This window comes from Pleurodeles waltl, chromosome 3_1 (assembly GCF_031143425.1).
Source record: "Pleurodeles waltl isolate 20211129_DDA chromosome 3_1, aPleWal1.hap1.20221129, whole genome shotgun sequence".
Classification (NCBI taxonomy): Eukaryota; Metazoa; Chordata; class Amphibia; order Caudata; family Salamandridae; genus Pleurodeles; species Pleurodeles waltl.
Window position 1 is genome coordinate 520,050,707 of NC_090440.1, and position 21,027 is coordinate 520,071,733.

Sequence of the window (21,027 nt, forward strand, 5' to 3'; positions counted from 1 at the left end):
AGGTCTACCTTACTTAAAATGACACCCAGGCCCTGCACTGAACCTCTCCACTCAATAGCCATGGCTTTTGTGCTGGGATTACCAGTGGAGGTCGGGCAAAGGGCCTGGCCTGTGGCTAACCCCATACAGCACATGGGAGTGTGTGGTGTGAGGCTGACATCATGTATACTAATAAATGTCAACTTTGTTTAAAAAAAGAAAGAAAAAAAAACTAGAACTTCTTTGAGAGAGAAAAAAAAAACGAACGTTCGTAATGTTATAAGTAGGTGAAAATACCAATTCAAACATTCTGTTTTAAAATTGGCAAAACCTCTGTTTATCTCAAGAAAGTAAAACTTGTGTCCTAAAATAACTCACTCATGCCCTCGCCATGCACTGCTTATGACCTCAAAAATTACATGTTCGGTGACACCATGGATAACAGCACTGTACATGGTGAGGCGCAAGTACTACTTACTTAGGTCACACATTTAGTTACTTAAGTTAACCATAACTTTTGGATTTCACGGCTTTGTTTACCGGTATGTTTTAACTGACATTTTCACCTATCTATAACATCCTTTTAACATTTTGTATTTTCAGTGGGAAAAATATATGTATATTTTTATACGTACTTAACCCATTGGCGGTTACCACATGGTGGTTGTAGTTAGGACCACGTTTTCATAGGAATTGTGTGTGGTTTTTTTTTTTTTTTTTTTTTTTTTTTTTTTTTTTTTTTTTAAACTAATAACTTTAATACATTTTGATAAATCTTCACAAAACTTTCCAGAAAAGTCACCTCAGCTTGTTCCTGGAATGTTTTGGGTAATATGTCAAGTGTGTTCAATCGGATGGATGGAGGAAGATGAGAAAAGAGAGTATCTTTAACTTGCTTTTCCCATGCAGTTTTCTGTAGGAAAATTAGATCCATTTACAGCCAAAACAACTGAATGAAATTACACCAAATTTGGCAAACAAATCTTGATCCATGCTTTTGATGATTTGATGGTAAACAGTTTATAGGTTTTGAGAAAGTAAGATTCGCAATTTGTATGTGTATAGTGACACAGATCAACTGCAGAAGATCTGTGGATCCTCCAGCGCTTTGATGGGTCAACCACCATTAACTGCAAGGTTGACAGTGTTGTGATTGGCTGGCCGTAACCTGTAGGAAAAGTTGTGTCTGCCATCTTGGGACTCCGCCCCAGAGTCCTATTAAATAAAATGACATAAGTGAGCAGGGTAGGGGCACTCTAGGGTCAAACTGTTTATTTATGTATTTATTTTGCATTTCACCATGGAGTTGAAAGGGGGGGGGGTTTGGAGGGAGGGTTGGGTGCCCAGGTGATTCTTGTGCAGGACCTAGCCTGCACCAGCCCTTTTGACCTACAGCAGGCTGTGAACAGCCATCGGCTGTGCTTGGTGGGGTGTGCTCCTGCACGGAATATGAGCACACAGGAGGTTTGCCCATGTGCCCAACCCTAAGCCCACCCTTACTTTAAATTAATAAAAAAAAAAAAAAATTTTTTAACTTCATTGAGAAAGCAAAGGTTAAAGCAACCTTAGCAGTAAGAATGTCAGTTAAAACATAATGTTTTAAACAAAATTACTGAAATTCATCAGTTATGGTTCTCCCAAGTAACTATAACTCGTGCTCTAAAGTAACAAACTCTAACCAAGCACGGCTTGTTTACCACACATATTACATCACTCATGACATGTTCGTGATAACCTCTTTAATTACATGAAATTATATCCTTGTGAAATTACGTCATTGATGAGAACTGTGCTCAGCAGGGGCACTAGTTGTAGTTACTTGAGGTAACTATAATTGGTGAATTTCAGTCTTTTGTTAGTTTAAAATGTTATGTTTTTTGTGTTGTAATTTGTTTTATTGGTGAACTAAAACTGTATACAAATTCACAGTACAAGTTGCCATAGGTCAATGCATAGAAAACACAGGCAATCATCAGCTAACATGTAAGCAGCGATAAGGCGGGATAATGGGCAGGATGATCCAGGAGACAAGCGTGTAGCTGTTTGGCGGGGCAACACACTGCAGAGACACTGGGGTCTTGGTACGTGCCAGGAGAATGTTGACCTAGGTGTTGAAGGGTCCTGGTCCCTAAATAATTCCAAGGGTTGTGCTCAAAAGCAATGGGTTATTAGGGGAAAGCTGAGCTGTCTGTTGGTCAAACCGAGTGCCATGCTGACATGGGGAAAAGGATGAGAGGAGAGTATTTGGCATTGAGATCTGGGTAGGAAGGAGCACAGGAAGGTGTATTATGCAGTAGGTTGTGTCTGTGGGCTGTTATCCTATGACTACAGGACCTTGTGTCCACACCAGGGGCGGAGGCTGTGGGAGCAAAGGTGTGGAAAATAGCCTATGCGAGGAGGCAGTGTGACTAGACAGAGGTTCGATACCAGTGCGTAGTTAGATAAGGAAGGATGGGAAAGGGAGGGGTGAAGTAAAGTAAAATAGGGATGAATGGTGTTGGACATGGTACAGTATAGTAAAATGAGGGAGAAGTATGTAGGGGAGAAGGAGGTAGGACAAAGTAGGGTGGGGAAGGATGGAATAGATTTAAAAAGAAAGGAAGGGGAGCATTCAGTGTGATCTGAAGGGGTTTCGGGGAGGGGGACGGCGGAAGGCAAATGGGAGGGGGACAGGGGAGTGGGCACAAGAAGGGGGAGGTGGTTAGGGGCCTGATTGGTGGGTAGGGTGAGCCGCAAGGTAGGCTGCCTAGAGAGAGGGGGAGTATTTATTTAGAGTTAGAGTGATTGGGCGAGAAGTACACTGAGTCTCCCGTGAGAAACGGCACCCATGTCTGTTTATATGACCATTGGTAGATGACTCATTAATACACGGCAGTCCGGATCATTGCCACCATCCAATCCTCTGGCGTTTGAAGGGGGGAAGGGAGGGGACAGGAGACCTCCAGTGGCGCAGGATACAAATCTTGGCTGTTGCAAAAGCCGTGTGCAGTAAGCGATATTGCGGCTGGGTCAACTCAGGGGTATCTCATGTCGTGCAAGAGTATGGAAGAAGAGGAGAGCGGCATCTGGAGGGACATGGAAGCTCTAAGGGTGGGTCCTACAGCCTCCCAAAAGGGCAGAATTGACGGGCAGTCGCATAGGATGTGGATCAAATAACATCTGGTCTCCGGACAGTGCCAGCGTGGGGTAAAAGACCCATTCTGATGGATACAACTACCTGTGGATTCCTCACCTAATGAATTCTCCCCATGCGTAGCATTGGACGGAAACTTCTCTCCAGCTCTGCACGTCGGCGAGGACGTCACAATTGCCTGACCATGCGGCTCCGCATGACGTCATCGTGGCCATAAGAGGCCCTCGCCGGCGTGCTGACGTCAGTTCCCTTTTTTCCGTGCCTTCAATAACGGTTACTTTTCCAGCTACCTGTATCATTTGCTCTTCGGAAGGGATACTTTGTGTTTTTTGTTGACATGTCGGCTCCGAAGAAATCCGGTTTTAAGCCCTACAGAGAATGCGGGGTCGGATGTCGGTGACTGACCCCCACAACAACTGTCTTTGGTGCCTGAGTTCAGACCACGACATCCAGGAGTGTGGTTCATGCCAAAAAATGAAGCCGAAGGCATTGAAGGAACGTGAGGCTAAGTTGTTCTTAGCCAAGGCTAAGAAGGAGAGAAAACGGCACCATAGATCATCGTCGGGGAAGTCAAGTCACAAGAAGCGGCGTCATTGTGACTCCAGGCGTCTATCCAGAAGCCGGTCGGAGTCGAGGTCTCTGTCGACTTGACATCATAAGTCTTGGAAAGTCAGCCCGACGGTGTATCCCCAACCAGTGACTCCGCAGATGTCCCCGGCGCCGTCGGTCTTTGAAGTTGTGGAGCCTCAAAGTCAACAGGCTTCTCCAGCGCATCCAGGCGCGCAGGAGTCGAGTCTGGCTCCAGCTCCTCAGGACTATCCTGCGTTTCCGGGTACGGGTACGGATCCGGCGGCATTTCTAAATGCCATGTTTGCCACATTCCAGAACATGGCTCCGGGAGGTGGTGCGCCGGCTTGCCCCAATGGTCCCCTGGCATTCAACTTAGGCATTCCGGCTCCGAACAGGCTGACGTCGTTTATGCTGTTCTGTTCGGCAGGAGACTCTAGCCAGGCGCTGGTGCTGGCGGCGCAGCCGTCGACGGCGAGAGAGAGACCTTTGACACCGTTGTCTGTTGAGCTGGAGCCCCGAAGCCGGATGGCTTTCCACCAGAAAAAGCGTTACCAAAGGTAATTAACTTGCTCTTCTGTGCAATTTCGCAGGGGTCAGCTACCAATCATGAATCACTTTAAGAAGTCAAAACTTCAGGCGTGCTTCTTGCATTCCTCTGTCCAGGGCCACTATAATATCTATCCAGGCCTCCCTTTTGAACTCTGCCTGAAGACGTATCTGCCATTTAGAGCGTAGATTGTCTAGGAGGGGATGTGAATAAAGGTGATGTGTGAGAACTCCATACAGGCCCGCCATCATGCCCTTATAGCTGTCCCACGTCTTAAGATAAGATAAGACCGTACAGGGGAGACCTGTAGGGTCCATGGACCGGCCCCCATACTGCATCAGGAGACAGTGTTTGAGTTGCAGGTAACTCCACTCTTGATGTGGGTGGAGGCCATAATTCCTCTCTCAGGCTTGCAAATGGTTTAATTTCACCTTTCTCGATCTGCTCCAAACATTCAATGCTGGCTGAAGTCCAGTGCTCCCAATGGAGGGTGATCCCTTCTATACGTAGGACAATATTTCCCCATACAGGGACCCGCGAGTGAAGAGAAGGAAGGAAGGAAGGAAGGATAGAAGACAGTGTGCCCTGCGCAAGGCTGCATGCATCACCCTCCGCATCGGGTTGTTTGGACATGACTGAGGGGGGGCCTGTTTCGTACAAGACCCTAAGTCCACCCCGGCTGGATAACCACATACGGTCTGTAATAACTCACTGCAGTGGATCCAGTGTTTTGGGTAGCATATACGCTAACTGAGAAAGATGTAGGGCTAGGGAATAGTGTTCTACTGATGGGAGCCCCTAGTTTAGCTGACGATAGGCGGGAGGAGCCCCACATGAAAGCTTTAATCGCTGTGCCGATCAGTCTGAGTAATACCTAGCATATAGGTGAAGCGCAGCAGTGTAACCATCCTCACCGCCTGTACCCTACCTCACATGGAAAGTCAAATATGGGATAATTTTTCGAAATCCATAGTCATACGGGTGATGAGTGGGTCTAGGTTGTTTGCTGCTATGTGGTTCAATCCTCGATTAGCGAGGATTCCCAGGTATTTGAGGTGGAGTGGCACCCATCGGAAGGCAAAATCATGGATCGCTACCCACGTGGTGGTATTGGAGAGGGGTAGCGCTTCGCTGTTGACCCAGTTCACTCGATACCCAGAGAGGATCATAGTCGTCAGTAATCTCCAGTAAGGCTGGGAGGGAGTGTCCTAGATCTGCCAGGGTAAGTAGGATTACACCTGCGTAGAGGTATTTCAATAAGTTGAGGAGATGGGCAAATTGTGGCCACTATCTGTTCTATGGCAAGTAGAAATAGAAGTGGCGAGAGTGGGCAGCCTTGTCTTGTCCCTCTGCATATTGGAAACGGGTCTGATTTAAAACCACCGCAGTTGACCTGCGCCGTGTGACAATCGTACAGCAGTTGTACTTTTGCAATGAAGTGGTCACCCAAACCAAATTTCTGCAAGGTTGCAAATAAGTAGTCTCACTCGATACGGTCAAACGCTTTTTCATTGTCCATGGACAGGGCTAGGGCTTCATCTGGCTTATTTCTGGCCTCCCAAATGGCCTGTGAGTGTGGGAAGGTGGTTTCTAGAGGTGCGGCCTGGGACAAACCCGACCTGTGTCTGATGTATTAGGGACGGGATAACCTTGCATAGTCGGGACGCTGGCAAATATTTTGAAATCCCCGTTCAGGAGGGAAATAGGACGAAAGCTGCCACAGAGAAGGGAGTCCCGCCCAGGTTTGGGAAGAGCCACCATCACTGCTCTGTTTGAGATGGAGCCCTGCATTCCTTCTTGATCAGCTTCACGAAAGGCGTTGTATAGGGAATTGACTAATTCCTTGCCAGCCCATTTGTAGAATTCCACGGGGAAGCCGTCCCCCCGATTTTATGATATGAGAGATTAGCTATGGCTTGTGCTATTTCAGTCTTGCCAATTTTCTCATCTAACAGAGCTTGACCCTCATTCCACAGGTGGGGAGGCGGACCCCTTCCAGGAACGCCTCACCTTGAGGGAAGAGAAGTTGCCGGGTGGGCTTACTAGTAAATTTACCAGCAGATTTGCCGTTGGGCATCTCCACACCTGGTCTCTGGGATCAGCTCTTTGGTGTCGCTTTTTGGGAGCTATGCTCCTGGTGGGTATGCGGACTACAGTGCAACAAGTTCTCAGCATCCGTAAGAGCCTGCTTAGTGGAAACCTGATCGCTGTTCACGGCCTGGTTCTACCCTTTTCTGCCCCATAACCCAGGTGGTGGCCAGGATCTTCCTTCAAGTGTGTGTCAGCCCTCCTGCCCCTGTACACAAAGGTCCCCTCCTGTTTGTCGCCCAATGTAAAGAATAGGTGAGGCGTGCCACCACGTACCACCCTGGGCCTCTGAGTGTTACAACTGTAATCTGGCCTCAGCACACTCACTCAGGCAGAGGCCCACCACCTCTGAGTCGTTAGAGGTGGCGTTGCTCGGGAGACGGGCAGAGTGTGGTGCAGGGGCTGACAGAAAATTGCCTCCTGGTGTGTCCCTGTGGTTGGCCTTGGTCCTTCAGTGGTTGGGGCAGGTGATGGCTCGTCTACAGCCCTTCCTTCGTGCCTGGATCACAGTGCAAGGGCAATACTGTTCTCCAGAGAGGGGGTGGGGGTGTGTCTCGGAGGTGTGGGAGGGTCCTGGTGTTATTGTGGGACTGGCCCCGGTAGGCAGTTGATCTGCCCCTTGCTTGGCTGCCCACAGCCTACTACCCTTCAATGTTGTGGGTGTCGCCCACCATATTCAGTTGCTCTCCTTGGACTCAAGAACCCAACCCCCCCCTGCCCCCCTCCCACCCCCCCCCAGGTGCTCGTGTGGTTTGTCCTATGAGCGTCTGAAGCAATTGTGCGAACAGGGGGCCTCTGTTCCAGCAGCGTGCCTCTTACGCGCTCTCACCCGTCCAGCACACGAGGCTCTTGCCACGCTCTGTCTGCTATGCCTCACCTCTGCGGCTGCAGGGGGAACAGGCATCCGTGGTAGAGGCCCCCCCACCCCGGCCGTCTGTTCATATCGCGCCGTCAATGGGATCTCCCAGGTTGTGGCCCCAGGTTCCCACTGCTCCCCAGGTACACCTACCCCCGGCCAGGGCCTGCATTTTCACCAAATGATGGTATAAAGACTGGGCCCCCCCCCCCCACCATGCAGTCTTGTCTTGAATGATGTCATTTTAAGTGTTGCAGTGATGTTATCAATGGTGTTATAGAGCATGTCATGAGTGATGTAATATGTGGGCAGGCCTCAACATCATAAAAATTGTCCTATACCTGCAGGCTGAGCAACTTGAATAATCTTATCGACCTAACTAATGTGCTTGACTCAAAACTGGTCTCAAATTATGTGAGCCTAGGCAATTATTTTATTTCATCAAGTTGCCTTTTTCAACAGCTATCTCATAGGAGAGCACCTTCAAATATGAGTTTGGCATGTCTTTTGTGCAACACGTCTTTGGTTTAATTTATTTGACTACACTTTTTCTCCCTGTATTGTAGCAATCTGGCCCACGCAAGGGTTCAAATGATCCTTCACCTGCCTCCTAGTTCACTAATAGCATTGTCATCAGGGAGGGTGCAGAAATGTTTCTTTGTTTAAAAACTCAATGAAACCAAATACTACTAAAGCATGATGTGGTAGGGCAATGTCCTTTACAGACAACACATTTTCTTTGAAGTTGACAAACCGCTTCACTGACGTGCAGTTTTAAACAATATAGCGCAGAATGTGTGTAAAGTGAGTCTAAGCAAATATTCATCATTTGCAGATCACCAAGTAAAGTGTTTTGATTTGTTTTTATCCTATTAAAGTCTGTTTCCATCAACACTGAAACGTTTCAAAAAGTGTTTACTAGCTATTGAAATACTTGTACAGTTCATTTGCAAGTTATTCAAATGTTGTGATTTAAAAAATCAAATGACATCGTACAGCCTTTCATTTGACACTTCTTGTATCTCAGCACGATTGTCAGACTGTTTACTTTCATTTTCTTTCTCTGACTGCAAATTTAGAGGTATTTTGTAAATCTCAAACTCCAGATTAAATTAAGTGGCAGTCTTTAAGAAGACATAATCTGACATTTGAACTCTGTCTTTCAATACAGCAAATGTAACAAGATAAAAACAAGATTAAAAGGTATCTTTATTGCCTTTCAGAACATCTGTTCTTTGTCAGGAGCTCTCTCAACAGACCGGGCCTGTACGCCCTAAAAATAGCTCACCCTGATAAAATAAGACTCACCATAGCAAGTACATTTCTTGAGGCCTGTGTGGGTTAATTAGCTGTGCCTGGCGAGGGCATGAGTTATAGGTATTAGAGATAAGTATATCAGATGAAAAGTCCTATGACAATGCAACGGTTAAAACTCTCAAAACACTGACATTTACCAAACTGTAACATCACTCTAACTCCCCCCCCACCCCCCCCCCCCCCATCAAGTTCTAGTTTTTTTCCCATTATTATTATTATTATTATTATTATTATTATTATTATTATTTATTATTATTATTTTAGATATATATATATATATATATATATATACATATATTACTTTTTTTTTTTTTTTTTTTTTTTTTTTTAAAGTGACGTTTTATTACCATACCTAAAGCCAAACCCTGCCGCCCCCAGGCCCTACATCCAACTCCTGTGTTCAGCCAACGTCATGCCAAGCTTGCCTTTGGCTGCGCACGCCATGGACTTGGCCACAGGGCCTGGTCCGTGGCTAGAGTCTGCGTCTGACCCCTTGGTGCAATCCTGTTTCTCAAGCTAGTTAAGGCCTCATGGATCCCATTAACTGGGGCCTTCTTTAAAAAAAAATGTATTACTATTTTTGGGGAGGGGCGCATGGCCCCTCTCACTAAGCTAATAGTGTCCCTCTGAAAACCCATCCCACAGGGCCAAAACACATTTTAAAGAGGATGGGGCACATAGAACCACCTCCCTGAGCCACAAGGGTCCCAGGGATCCCATTTCCATGGGCATTTAAGGAGAGGGGGATGCACAACCTCCTTCCCATAGCAGATGGTTGCCCCAGGGACCTCAATCCCTCCACCCCCCCCCACCCAAACAGCCCAAGCATATCTTTTAATGGGAGCCACTATTGGCCCCAGGTCTCCTATCTCTCCTTTGCAGGTTTTGCATGCACAGCACTTGCGCTGTGGTGAAAACCTTTGTCTTTTGGAGGAAAAAAAATCTGAAACGGGATTAGCAGTCCGCCCACAGGCTTACAACCTACCCACAACCTTCTCATTACTTACTATTGGTTCGCTTCTCCTGTCACTCTCCTTTCCTTGCTTCTCATTAGTCCGCAGGAATCCTCACTTCATCAGTTTGTACTTCCTCTCTTCTCCTTCAGGCTTCGGCTGTTCTCTGGAGCTTGGATGAAATACTCCTTCCAGTTGGCGATCGGTGGTGGTACTTTTTTACTTTCTGCCCAGCTGTCTGTGCTCCTGCAATGTCATCATTACCATCTTTCTAAACCTGGCTTGCTTGGGGGAAATGTGCCCCCAAACTATCTGATCCCAGAGCTCGTTGGCTGGAGGGGGGGATGAAAATGACCAGTGGCTGCCTCCAGCTAGATGTGTCCTCTAGAGCCGATGAAGTGGGTAACCGGTTCCATACTAGATGTGGCTATTGATCAACTTAGCCGCCTGGCTGCCTTTCTGCAAATCCATAAAAAAAAAAGGCTGCCCCCACCCACTTTGATGAGCGTCCGAATGTATTCTATGTCCTGCCTCTCCTTACAGTAAATATGACTCCAAGAACAAAGCATGACTATGCACATAAAGTACAAGCTCACCGCTCGATTAAATATTGTCTGCGTCCGCATGTGTGTGTCTGTCTGCATGTGTAGGAAGCATATTTTCACTTTGTCTCAGGGGAAAACTTACTTCAGCCCTTAATGACAGTGGTTCGGTTGCTTTTGTGAATGTTGTTTGTCCTGTATCTCTTTCCCTCTGGGTTGGTGTCCGGGGCGGAGCTCCTTGGGAGACGGTGTTAAGGTTTCTACACCCCCTTTAATAAATGTATTTTATGATAAATAGTTTGGTACAGGTGCCTTTAGTCAGATATGGTGCAGAGCCTGTCAAATTTCTCCATGAATTTTTATGCACACACTCTCCCGCTATACGGTTGGAAAGATTAAAAGAAAAATGTTGGTTATTTCACAAAATTATGTGCTTTCATTTAGTACCGCACTTAGTATCCCTTAGAGCCCCTTATGTCCCTCTTGTTCGCCCTGCTTGCTGTATAATATATATTTTAACAATGTATCGGCATGATTGTTGGGTAATTTGAAGCTCACCCCCCTTTAATCTTACTTACCAAGCTACGCCCCGGGATGGTGTACCTGGTACAACCAAACACACAAGTCGGTAGGAAGATGTTTATAATATGTCCGAACAATGGCAATCGCTCTGGGAAGTATCCCAAACCATTGTTGTTTTGGCCACCGTGCCACCACGGATTATACCCAGCCATATGCAAATCAGTGTTGACCTTGTACCAGTAACAACAGTTGAGCCCGAACTACCAAGCCAGGTCCTCTCTGAACCAGAACACATTGACCCAAGTGCCTCTTACGACTTACTAAGAAAATGGTTCTCTTCAACACAGTTTGTTCTTCATTAAATTCTGAGAATTTCTGACTATTAATAGCTTGGAGGTTATGGCAAAGAGTTACTGTTAGAATTGTGGTTTCTGGCTGGCTAGAGTATACACCTAAACCAAGCAGAACCCACCTTTCTAGTTAGGGCAGTTAAGTTACACACACAAATCTTTTGTCTTTGGGGAGGGTGGGGGGAATCTAAAGAGGGCCTTACTACAGGGGAAGCGCACCCGGACCCTTGATGCAGACCACCTCCTACCCATAGAGACCGACAGGATGGGCGTCCGCTGCCCCAATACCTTACTTACATTTTCTAAAGAAGTCTTTTCAGTGCGTCTTTTACTGCAGAAGGGAATATATGTGTGAGACTGCCTGTGTAAACATTGCCAAAGACAAAAGCTCACCCATAGGCGAAACCTATTGACAGCACTAATCTGTTCATGGTCTGTTGTAACCTTTAGCCATTCCCATTTAGTCTGTGCACAGCTATCTAAATTGATGGTGTCCACACAATATCAAACCTCAGGTGGTCGATGTCTGGTTGATCAGCTAAAGAATCCAGTGAATATATATAACAGATGCATCCAGTCCAGTACTGAGACATGACATCTATTGTAACTGTCTCACTGTGACCATCAACATGTGCACAGGTATGTCCTGGTTGTTGAATGTATATTAGCATGCCATCCATACATAGTAATACAGTATGTTCCATATTGCCTGTCTCTGTGCTTCTGTTGAATAATATTTTGTGAAACTGCCTCAAGTGGCTCTATAGCAAGGGCAAAAAGTAATGGCGCAAGGGGATATCCCTGTTGACTGCCCATCCATATCCACCACTGCTCTGAGACCATGGAGTTGGTTCTCACTGTCGTCATCAGTTATGCATATAGCACTTTGATCCATCTTAATAATTAAGACAAAAGTCATCCTGTATGTGAAGTTGATTTAAAAAGCACCAAGGAATTGTACTAACCAAATGAAGGCTGTTTCAAGATCTAAAAATGCCTATGCCTGGGTTTTCATTACTAAGTTTACTTTATTCTATAGCGTGAACCACTGGTCATCTACTTGCTGCCATTTGCCTGCCTATCATGAATCCACTTTGGTCTTCATGAATCGGTGTTACCACCCCATCGTCCATTTGCTGGTACCATACCCAACATCTTCTCATCAATATTAATTATGGATAAGGGGCAATTTGCCCCGTAATTCTTTGAGTCTTTATTTTGAGCCATTGGAGTTAATTCTTGTCTGATAGAAAAGTAATGAGTGAGGTCAGATTTTAGCACTTTCGTAACTAAGCCAGTAGCTTCCCCATTTTAGCTCTGTCCATGTGTAGTGGTTGGCAGAATGTTGTACATTGGAATTGCATTTCCATCAGATTGGTGAGCCTGTCTGTTTCCCATTTTAAAGATAGCCTCATATTTCCTTTATTTTTTTTTTTTGTCTCGACTTATTTGTGACATGAGCATTTTCTGTGATGTTATTGCTTGTTCTAAATTTCAGCTGATCACTGCCACACTCCTTAATGAGTTCCCAGATCTCTACTTATATGGCTTATTTCTGTGTATCCATATTTACGTGGTTGTTTGTTTTCCAAAAAGTATTGTCTTCTCTCCTTCCTAGAGCTTCACTAAAGAGAGATTCTTTCACAGCCATGTTCACTAGTCTTCTTGTGGGAAGCTTATCATGGGCTGCCTAGCAATAGTAAAGCATGCACACAGGAGATTGATTTGATAATGTTCTTGCCAGGCATACGTGTCTGAAATAAACTGTGGCAATTCCCAGAACACCTAGAAATAGTCTGATTAAAAAATGTGTTATGTACTGATGTGTAGCATGGAAACTCTTTTTTTTCCCCCTGCATATCGTGTTCTTCACACCCCTATCAGTTGTACTTCCCTTGTTGCAGTTTTCACTGTAACTGTCACTCTGTGTCTTATTCAAGAAAGAGTACATTGAGGTGGGTAACAATAACATCTCTTATGTTAGAGCTAAGAGACCAAGTGGTGAAAATGAGCTTTGAAACCTCCCACCCACATCATTCCCAGTTCATAACCATATTACAGTCCTCTTCCTGTGTGAGATCCATTTCCTTGAAACACACGAAATGTGTGTTGTCTCGTTATGTAGCAATATACTTTAGTAGGCTTGGCTTAATCATTTGTGTCTTAAATTGCAGGATAATATCCTTAGCCCAATTCTTCTGGCCATGGGAGGCTAAGACCTACTCTACTGAACTGCTAGCCTGCCCTTTGTCCCTATGTGTCTACACTGTAGATTTGCCCCTTTCTGTTACATTAAATTCTGTTATGTTGTGACCTCGAATATACCAACTGAGCCAGGTCTGGTGGCATAATAGACTATTGCATCCACTCTGACGATCTTGGTTGACCTCATGGCCACAGGTTCATATTCAGCCTCTCATCTTTCAGAGGTGGATAAAATGAGTCTCATTGAGTTGGATTAAATAAAAATTGTTATTTCCGAGCCACAATACCCTTCATGGTGAACATGTGCTTTTCCAATACTCATTGTGTATGTCGCTACAGTCTTGTTTAAGTAAACTGTTGTGTCTCCGGCCTTAAAAAAAAAAAATAAAAAAAAAAAATCCTATATAACAGTCAGCAAATTGCAAAAGTGTCCCCTTTGCTCTAAAAATTCTGTTTGCGCTTACTGAATGTTCTTCCAACTCTACTTGATTTCTTTACCACAGTTCTCCATAATCCCCAAACTCCAAAAATAAAAACTTTTCAGAAGAAGGTGCTCATCTCTGCAACTGAGGATGTGAACACCAGGCTAATTCCCAACCATACATCTTAGGCCCTCAGCTACTCAAGATGGCAGCCCCAGCACGTTGAAGCAATCAGACACACTCGAATCAAGACAGTGGCAGCCCCGCTGGGACCCACAGCTGCGCTCAGCTCCCCTGGATCTACACAGAGCTTAGCATTTCATTTTCCCATCGCTGGAGATAGTAACCATAAATATTTTCAGTGACGCAGGATTAGGCCTAATTGTTTAAAAAAATAAAAGGCCTAAGCAGGAGATTTTGCAAAGTGAAAACTTGCCTGTGAACCCTTGGCCACACCCCTTTGCGAGTTGTAAAATATTACTGGGTAGCAAAAACAGTGCGTTCAGGAATTGGGGTAAAATAACTGTTCAGTCACAAATCTACCCGCCAGCATCAAGAGGAGACCCAGCCACTGGAATGTATTCTAGGCCAGTCCTTCTATTGCTGGGTCTAAGTTTATTTTTACAAATTCTTCCTGAGATATTGTCCACCCCAAGATACATCAATTACATTTCTTTGGTTTGCGTTGTACATCTCCGCATGATAGCCTCTGCAGCCTGGATAGTGGGAACACAATTCACTTGCAACAGTTTGCCTTGAAACCCCTGTACTGCCCAATTTCTTAAATAATACCTACTAATATTGTGCTCAGTATTCATGGGTTTAATTACTCAAACAATAGATCTTTCACCTAGAAGCTTGTCTTCATTGTACCACACCCTTCACAATCTTTGCATCACAAAACCTCCCCAGCTATAGTTGTATGTATGTGTGTATATAGGCATACAATAGGGTCATCTTTGAGAGCTTTTGCCTTTTAATTTTGATTGATATTTTATTCCGTAGACTGAAATTATTTGTTATAAACTCGTCTGATAGACTTCTAATTGTAGATCCCTTACCTTAGAAATTCCCCCAGTTGTCAGACTAGATTCGTAGATTTTTCTTCAAGCAATACCCTTGCACGTCGGCAGGTGGTGTTGGTCGCCTCAGTGACGCCCACGGAGTCGACCAACACCACCTGCCGACGCGCAAGGGTATTGTTTGAAGAAAAATCTCCAGATACAGTCTGACGCCTGGGGGGAAATTCTGAGGTAAGGAATCTGCAACTAGAATATGTCTCTACCAGATATTTTGTTACTGAAGGTAAGTAACTTGTACTTCAAGTAGATATTGTGTACAATTGAAAACTCTCATGCAGAATCTTGCACATATGCTGAGATTCTCTCAGAATTATTAAAAGGCAGAATACCTATTAGGGAAAACCAGGATAACAATTAAAGGTATTCCTTGTTTCCTTTTTAGGACAAAGTGGCTGATCTCGTGAAATGTGGTGCAAATCGTGGATTATGTATGACCAGAACAATGACAACTGGGTTCCATGTCGAGGAAAGTGAGAACTAAGGTAAAATTCTACTATTAAAGAGGCTGTACCAACATAAAACGCAGGATAGTGCTCTATTTAAAGGAGTGCTCAAATTCAGGATTTGATCCTTGTCCATCACTTACAATCTTCTTTACATTGGTTGAATTTCTCTTCTGTGCTTCAGCAACCCCCTCTGTAACTTCATATTTATAAATGTGAGTCAGATTGCTTATGTTTTGTGTTTTACAACTGCTTTGAAGTGCTTGGTTCAATGTGTATTTTAGTATTTGGAACTGAACCTTTGTTTTTCCATCAGTTAACATAGTTCTAAATGTTCATGAGGGATTTTCTTGATCTGTTTAGTCTACTCTTTTGCATTGGTATGTAAAGGCGTGAGATGAGAGGAGTGAACTGCTTGGTGGACAGAGGGAGGGAGGAAGGGAAGTAGAGAGAGAGAGAGAGAGAGAGAGACTGAATGACCCTATATGTACCTGCGTGACAAGGGTTAAAGTACCCCCTGCCCTACATTATAAGGATATTGCAAGTCACCAAGGAGTTCCACAACCATATAGAGGAACGAGGCTGAAGGCTGAGTTCATTTAGAAGGTTTTGGTACTCCGAGGTGACTTGCAATATCCATATGCACAGCAAGGGGGTATTTTATCCCATATAATACATATTCTCACCTTCCCACAAACCTCCTTAAACCTTTCGGCATAGCTCTTTCATATGAAAGAGAGCATGCTTGCATACATTAATAATAAAAAAAGAACCTCTAGTACAAAATGAAATACATCCAAAACATGTCAGATATGTGTTGCAGACAATTCAGTACATCGTTTGTGTGTTTTTTTTTTTTTATTTTTTTTTTTTTTATTTTTTTTTTTTACAGCTGCAGTATCTCAGAACGTGTAGAATTATGCAGAAAGATTCTAACTTTTCTATAATCTATGGAATCAAAATATAATAATGTTCGTTCTGCTAGTTCCTGTAAGCTAACAAAATAGAGGTTGCTTTAAACAGCTGTTCATTTACCCTACCTGTCTTTCACCTCAGCTGCTGGCTCTGACATCAGAACTCAACGGTAATAACTTACTATAGTTGAGTTCTGACGTCTTCTTTATCATGAGCGACTGAGTGCGTCAGAAATCCCTGATTATAAAGAAATTAGAGACCAACATTTGTGCTGGAATTGCAGAGTCCTGTGTATTATAACTGTTAAGAAAAACAGATACCCAATAGGTGTATACGACCCAATGGTAATTAATATATCTCTTATCAATCCATATGGTAATAAAAAAAATATTTAAAAATTGTGGTCTCCTGTATTGGTTGTTTTGAAATGGCAAGATACCTAGGGTGGCCCTTCACCATGTTAAAATTGATGCATGACGGAGGTCTGGATTTCTGGAAGTGCTTTTAAGCTGCTTAAACTCAGCATGCTGTCACATGTTAGGGAAGGGTCAAATTGGACACACCCACAGTGATGAGTAGCAAATAACCGTTCCATTGACATTCCTTAATCTTGTATGTCTAAGTGCCTGCTCCGTTGCAGAAACTGATGGCTATGTGTGGACCTGGGAAGAGAAATTGTTGTATGCATTTTGGGGGCTAGTTGCAAGAGTGTTTGGGTGGCCAGAGGTTGTACATAACTAGTAGACCAATTTACAGACCCAAAGGTAAGGCAGTGTGAGTTTTTATCAGAGGTCAAGAGTACATACAAATAGCAGTTCTGGTTCAAAGTAGCAGCTTTATCACTTATGTTGTGGCCAGATTTCTCAGACCTGCCACAACAATACACAGAATTTCAGACTTGTACAGAATTCTTATACAAAAGTTCTAAGCGCTGTAGCTATAGGCTAGAGGTTGATGGGGGAAGGGCTGTTTTAATTTTAAACTGATACATTAAAAATTGTTACTCCAAATGTAGCTTGTGCTCCAATTGTCCATAAACTAGCTCAGGAGCTTGGCGCAAACTGTCTTCGATAGTACCGTTACCTACAGCACCTTTAAACTTGTGGTCTGGGACATCACACTGGCATCTGTCCACTAGCAAGAAGCTTTTTCCGATCTACTTAAATTGAGGGCACCAGCGTAATCAACAAAACCATCACTAAATTTATTGCACTCTATTAGAGCCAATAAAGATTTTTGTAGCTCCATTGTATGTCTGTTTGTGACAAGGTATGCAGCTTTGATGTTTAGCAGTGATGCACATATGAGTACAAACTAACTGACCATTATCTAGTAAGAGACTGGATGCACAGTGTTGCTGAATCAGTTCTGTGCAGATTGGGAAAGCTTTAAGATCAGTTACTTCCTTCGTGGTCACGGGTTACTTCTATCCATGCTCACATACAGGGCTGTCATGCATGGGCTTTTCAGAACCGCATCGTGTGAAACATATTTGAGGGATTTAGCCTCTATGGCTCATTACAAGACTTTTCCCAATTAGGTTGTTAGTACACAATAAAATGGATATATATTTGATTTACATGCTTTTTCTATTTTTCTACCACTGGTTTGAAGGCTTCCATGCAAACCTGATCCTTGAACAGCATTTATTTTGAAGTTGTATATTTAAACATCATGCGTATCTGGTCATGGACTCTTTGTCTCCAGTCAGAGTTTTTGTTTACCCTTGCTTGATGGCCATTGACTTTACCCGGTTGTAATAGCTCTACGACATTTGACGTGAGCATATTTCATTAGTTGATTGAATTAATTTCCTCTTCTATATGTGAGTGCATCTATTAATCCTGTCAACAATATCTTCATAATGCTGGGACCTAAGTACCTTCTTGGCATATTACGAAATCAACTAAGATGCAACAAAAATACTGGAATTCAATGTCATGCTCTTCCTCTAATATTGAGAATAGCAAGAAGTCAAAAGATGCCTACAAGAATTGTTAATCAGAAAGCAATTAAAGTGAGCAGTAAAAGATGTGAACGTTCTGGTTTCAGAAAAACACACAGATGGTGCAAAGGGGCACTTTGATGAGGGCTGAACACAAAGATATGACTGGGAACTTGGAGAAGGAACCACTAATGGGAAGCAGTTTTACAGGTGAGCATAGAAATCCATGTGCAGAGCAGGGATTAGAGCAGTTGAGATCATGAGCTAGGGGAGAAGGCAGAGACGTAAAGACATGAAAATTAATATAGCCTGTAGCCAACTGGGAGCATGCATTCATGGGAATTGGTTAAGGAAAGAAGTAAGGGTCATTGACAATGGGGAAGTGCAGCTCAGTTTTGTAAGGAAAGCATTATTCTATTGATTTTTATGTTGCTGACAAGTGAAGGCTCCTATGGGAACGGGAGGTGATTCTTCTACAATTAAAGGCAAGGTTTTGTTTTCTGTGGTAAGTGTTTTCAGTTTGAAGTAAATTAAGTTTGATATTTGAACATTTTAAACTTCTTGTTCAATATACCTAATGGCAACTTTTGTCATACTTCCTCACTCATGGTTTATGGTTAGCTTAGTATATTTGAGTGTTGCTTTTCGACTAAGACAATGACGGCCATTAAACTGCTTTTGGATTCTTCACTTAAAACGTGTTTTCAACATTTTACTGAAATTTAACAGATCTATTTGCAAGGCTTTCCTCCTCTTTGTTTTTAAGAGTTGGCATGAGGCATGGTTTTACATCTGTGTATGTTTATAAATACATATCTGTTTCTTTATGGCAAGGCATAGTTGATATGTGTTTGCTGAGGTATCTCAGGCTGGAGGACCAATGGGAGGAGTAGTTCATCTTCATTGAACAGTGCTGCGTATTGCTCAGTGAGCCAGCTTGCAGACTTGAACGTTGATCTTCTCTACCCCTTCGATAATTCTTTGTTTTAAATGTGTGACCAAAATACATCATTATAACCAAGAGTTGGAGAACAGATTGAATGTAGGGGAGTATACAGAAAAAACTTATTTTTTAAGGGATGTGAACTACACCAGTGACTGTATTTGTGGGATCTACTGCAGATTCAGATTTGCTGATTTGCTCCAGGCTTGCCCATTGAGTATCCTAGGAGTAAAGCCATACCTTATGGAATTTTGATGGTCGGTTTGTTGTGCTCTCTCTGCTTCCTGGCAGTTCCTCCTTATGCAGACTATGTTTAGTTTTTTATGCATTCCTTTTCTATTTAAGGACAAGCAGGGTGTTTTGTAATACTTCAAAGAGAACATTTTAATTTGTATTTATTTACTAATCTTTTCCTGTCGAACTGTGCACCCTGTGAGACCATTTTCTTTTCTTTTTTTCATTTTTTTTTTTTTTTTTTTTTCAGATCCTCGACAATCAGCAGTGAAAATGAAGCATCGCCAGCCACATGGCATGAGGCACTGACCTGCTTCCAGCCTCCCTCACTTTTTAGAAGTATGTAAGTTAAGCTAGGAACTGATCAGAAATTAACATCCAACGCCTTTCGTTTGAAAACTGTGAGAGATCTGCAAGCCATGACTAACCACCTAAAATCTACATCCAGTGCTTTGATTTGCCTAGGATTTCTAAGAGTTCAGTCTACATCATGAGTGGATCAAATGTTTGGGTCGCCCAACGCGAAAAGTATCATTTGAGAACACTGGAGTTCTTAATCTACTCATGAGTTTGCCAGTGGTTGCTGCTGAGCAGATAAGCTCTGCTTGAAGGTATATGCCGTATTGGAGGGCCCATTGCCAGTTCTCTTGAGTCGTGTTGGATAATGGTGGTGAGTGCTTGTCTCCCTGTTTTTGTATGTGGTTCAGGGTGGTCATATTATCCGAGTCCATACTAATATGTGTAGTTTGAAATGCTCATAGAGCTAACTGAACTGCGGTGACGTCCAACACCAGGATGTGCAAGAGGCATTCCTGTGGGAACCTCTGACCTTGAATTGTGAGAGTGAACGTGTGGCCACCTAGATGGGATGCATCTCTGGTTGCATATTGAGAAATGATCTGCTCAATGTCAAGTTCTTGTTCCAATATTGTAGTTTGTGCTAAACATTGGACTCCACCAACACTAGATCCTCCCACTCTGCCTGTCATTGCCTGGTAAGACCTTCCTGTAACTGGCACACATGCAGCCTTGTAGTTTTAAACATGCAAGGCAACTTGATTCCTAACCGCTTCATTATAAATTTCTTGTCTGGAAGATGCAATGTCTGGTAAAGAGGAAGCAACATCATCACTCGTTCTCAGCTGGGAAAGACCTTGCCTGTCATTGAGCTTAGAACGACGTCTAAGAACGTTTTGGTTTGCTGAGGGCAGAAGTGGGATTTTAATATTTATGGTGAAATCCATTTGTAGCATAAGGATGCTACATGTGATCAGGCCATTGAGAGAGCTTTGTCCAGTTTATCAGACTGTTGTGTAGATATTGATAACAATGAATTTGACTGTGATGCAAGTACACTGTTATCTACTAAACATTTTGTAAACTTCCAAGGGCCTGGAGTGACCCCAAAATGTTTCACTTTGATTTGGCAATATGTCCACTTTGCAGAAACTGTAGATACTGGAAAATGGAAGCAGGTGTTCTTGAGGTGTAGTGTTGTCATGTAGTCTCACATACCCACAACCGTACAGGTTCATAACAGTCAACAGCAGGAGTGCTAGAATCTTCGTCTGCTCCTTGATGACTTTTGACAGTAATGACTTGGGGGGGGGGGGGGGGGGGGGGGGGGGGGGGGGAGTAGTACATTTTTCACTTGCAAACAAACTCTAATGCAAGAAATTAATTATGCACTTTGTGCTATATGGAAGGTCTGGCAAACTGGGGTATCTGTAATTTTACATTGCATTCCATACAGACAGGAGATTTTACAGCAGTACAACTAACAGGGTATTGAACCTTGCGTGGTCCCTTTAAAAGTTAATGCTAAGCTCTTATTTTTGTCATTTTGAGAGCAACGAGAACGTCGTGAAAAAATGGAAATGAAGAATAGGAGGGAGAAAAATAGATGTTAAGCATTTGAGAATAGCAATAGTAATTTGGCTTTATTCCATGTATTCAACAAATGCTTCAGCTTCTTTCTGAT

At 43.5% G+C, this 21,027-nt stretch overlaps 1 protein-coding gene across 9 annotated transcripts in view; it reads left to right on the forward strand.

Annotated features, from left to right (window-relative positions):
- ASB7 (ankyrin repeat and SOCS box containing 7) overlaps window positions 1–21,027 on the forward strand; it is a 190,343-nt gene that overhangs the window by 19,083 nt on the left and 150,233 nt on the right. For 4 of the 9 annotated variants that reach the window (XM_069222794.1, XM_069222789.1, XM_069222792.1 and 1 more), the window contains 3 exons: window positions 14,949–15,048; window positions 17,977–18,079; window positions 19,297–19,385. The gene's annotated coding sequence lies outside the window, so the exon portion shown is untranslated. Of the gene's footprint in view, window positions 1–14,948; window positions 15,049–17,976; window positions 18,080–19,296; window positions 19,717–21,027 lie in introns of all 9 variants that reach the window. The other 5 variants (XM_069222797.1, XM_069222795.1, XM_069222791.1 and 2 more) reach the window with 4 other exon arrangements.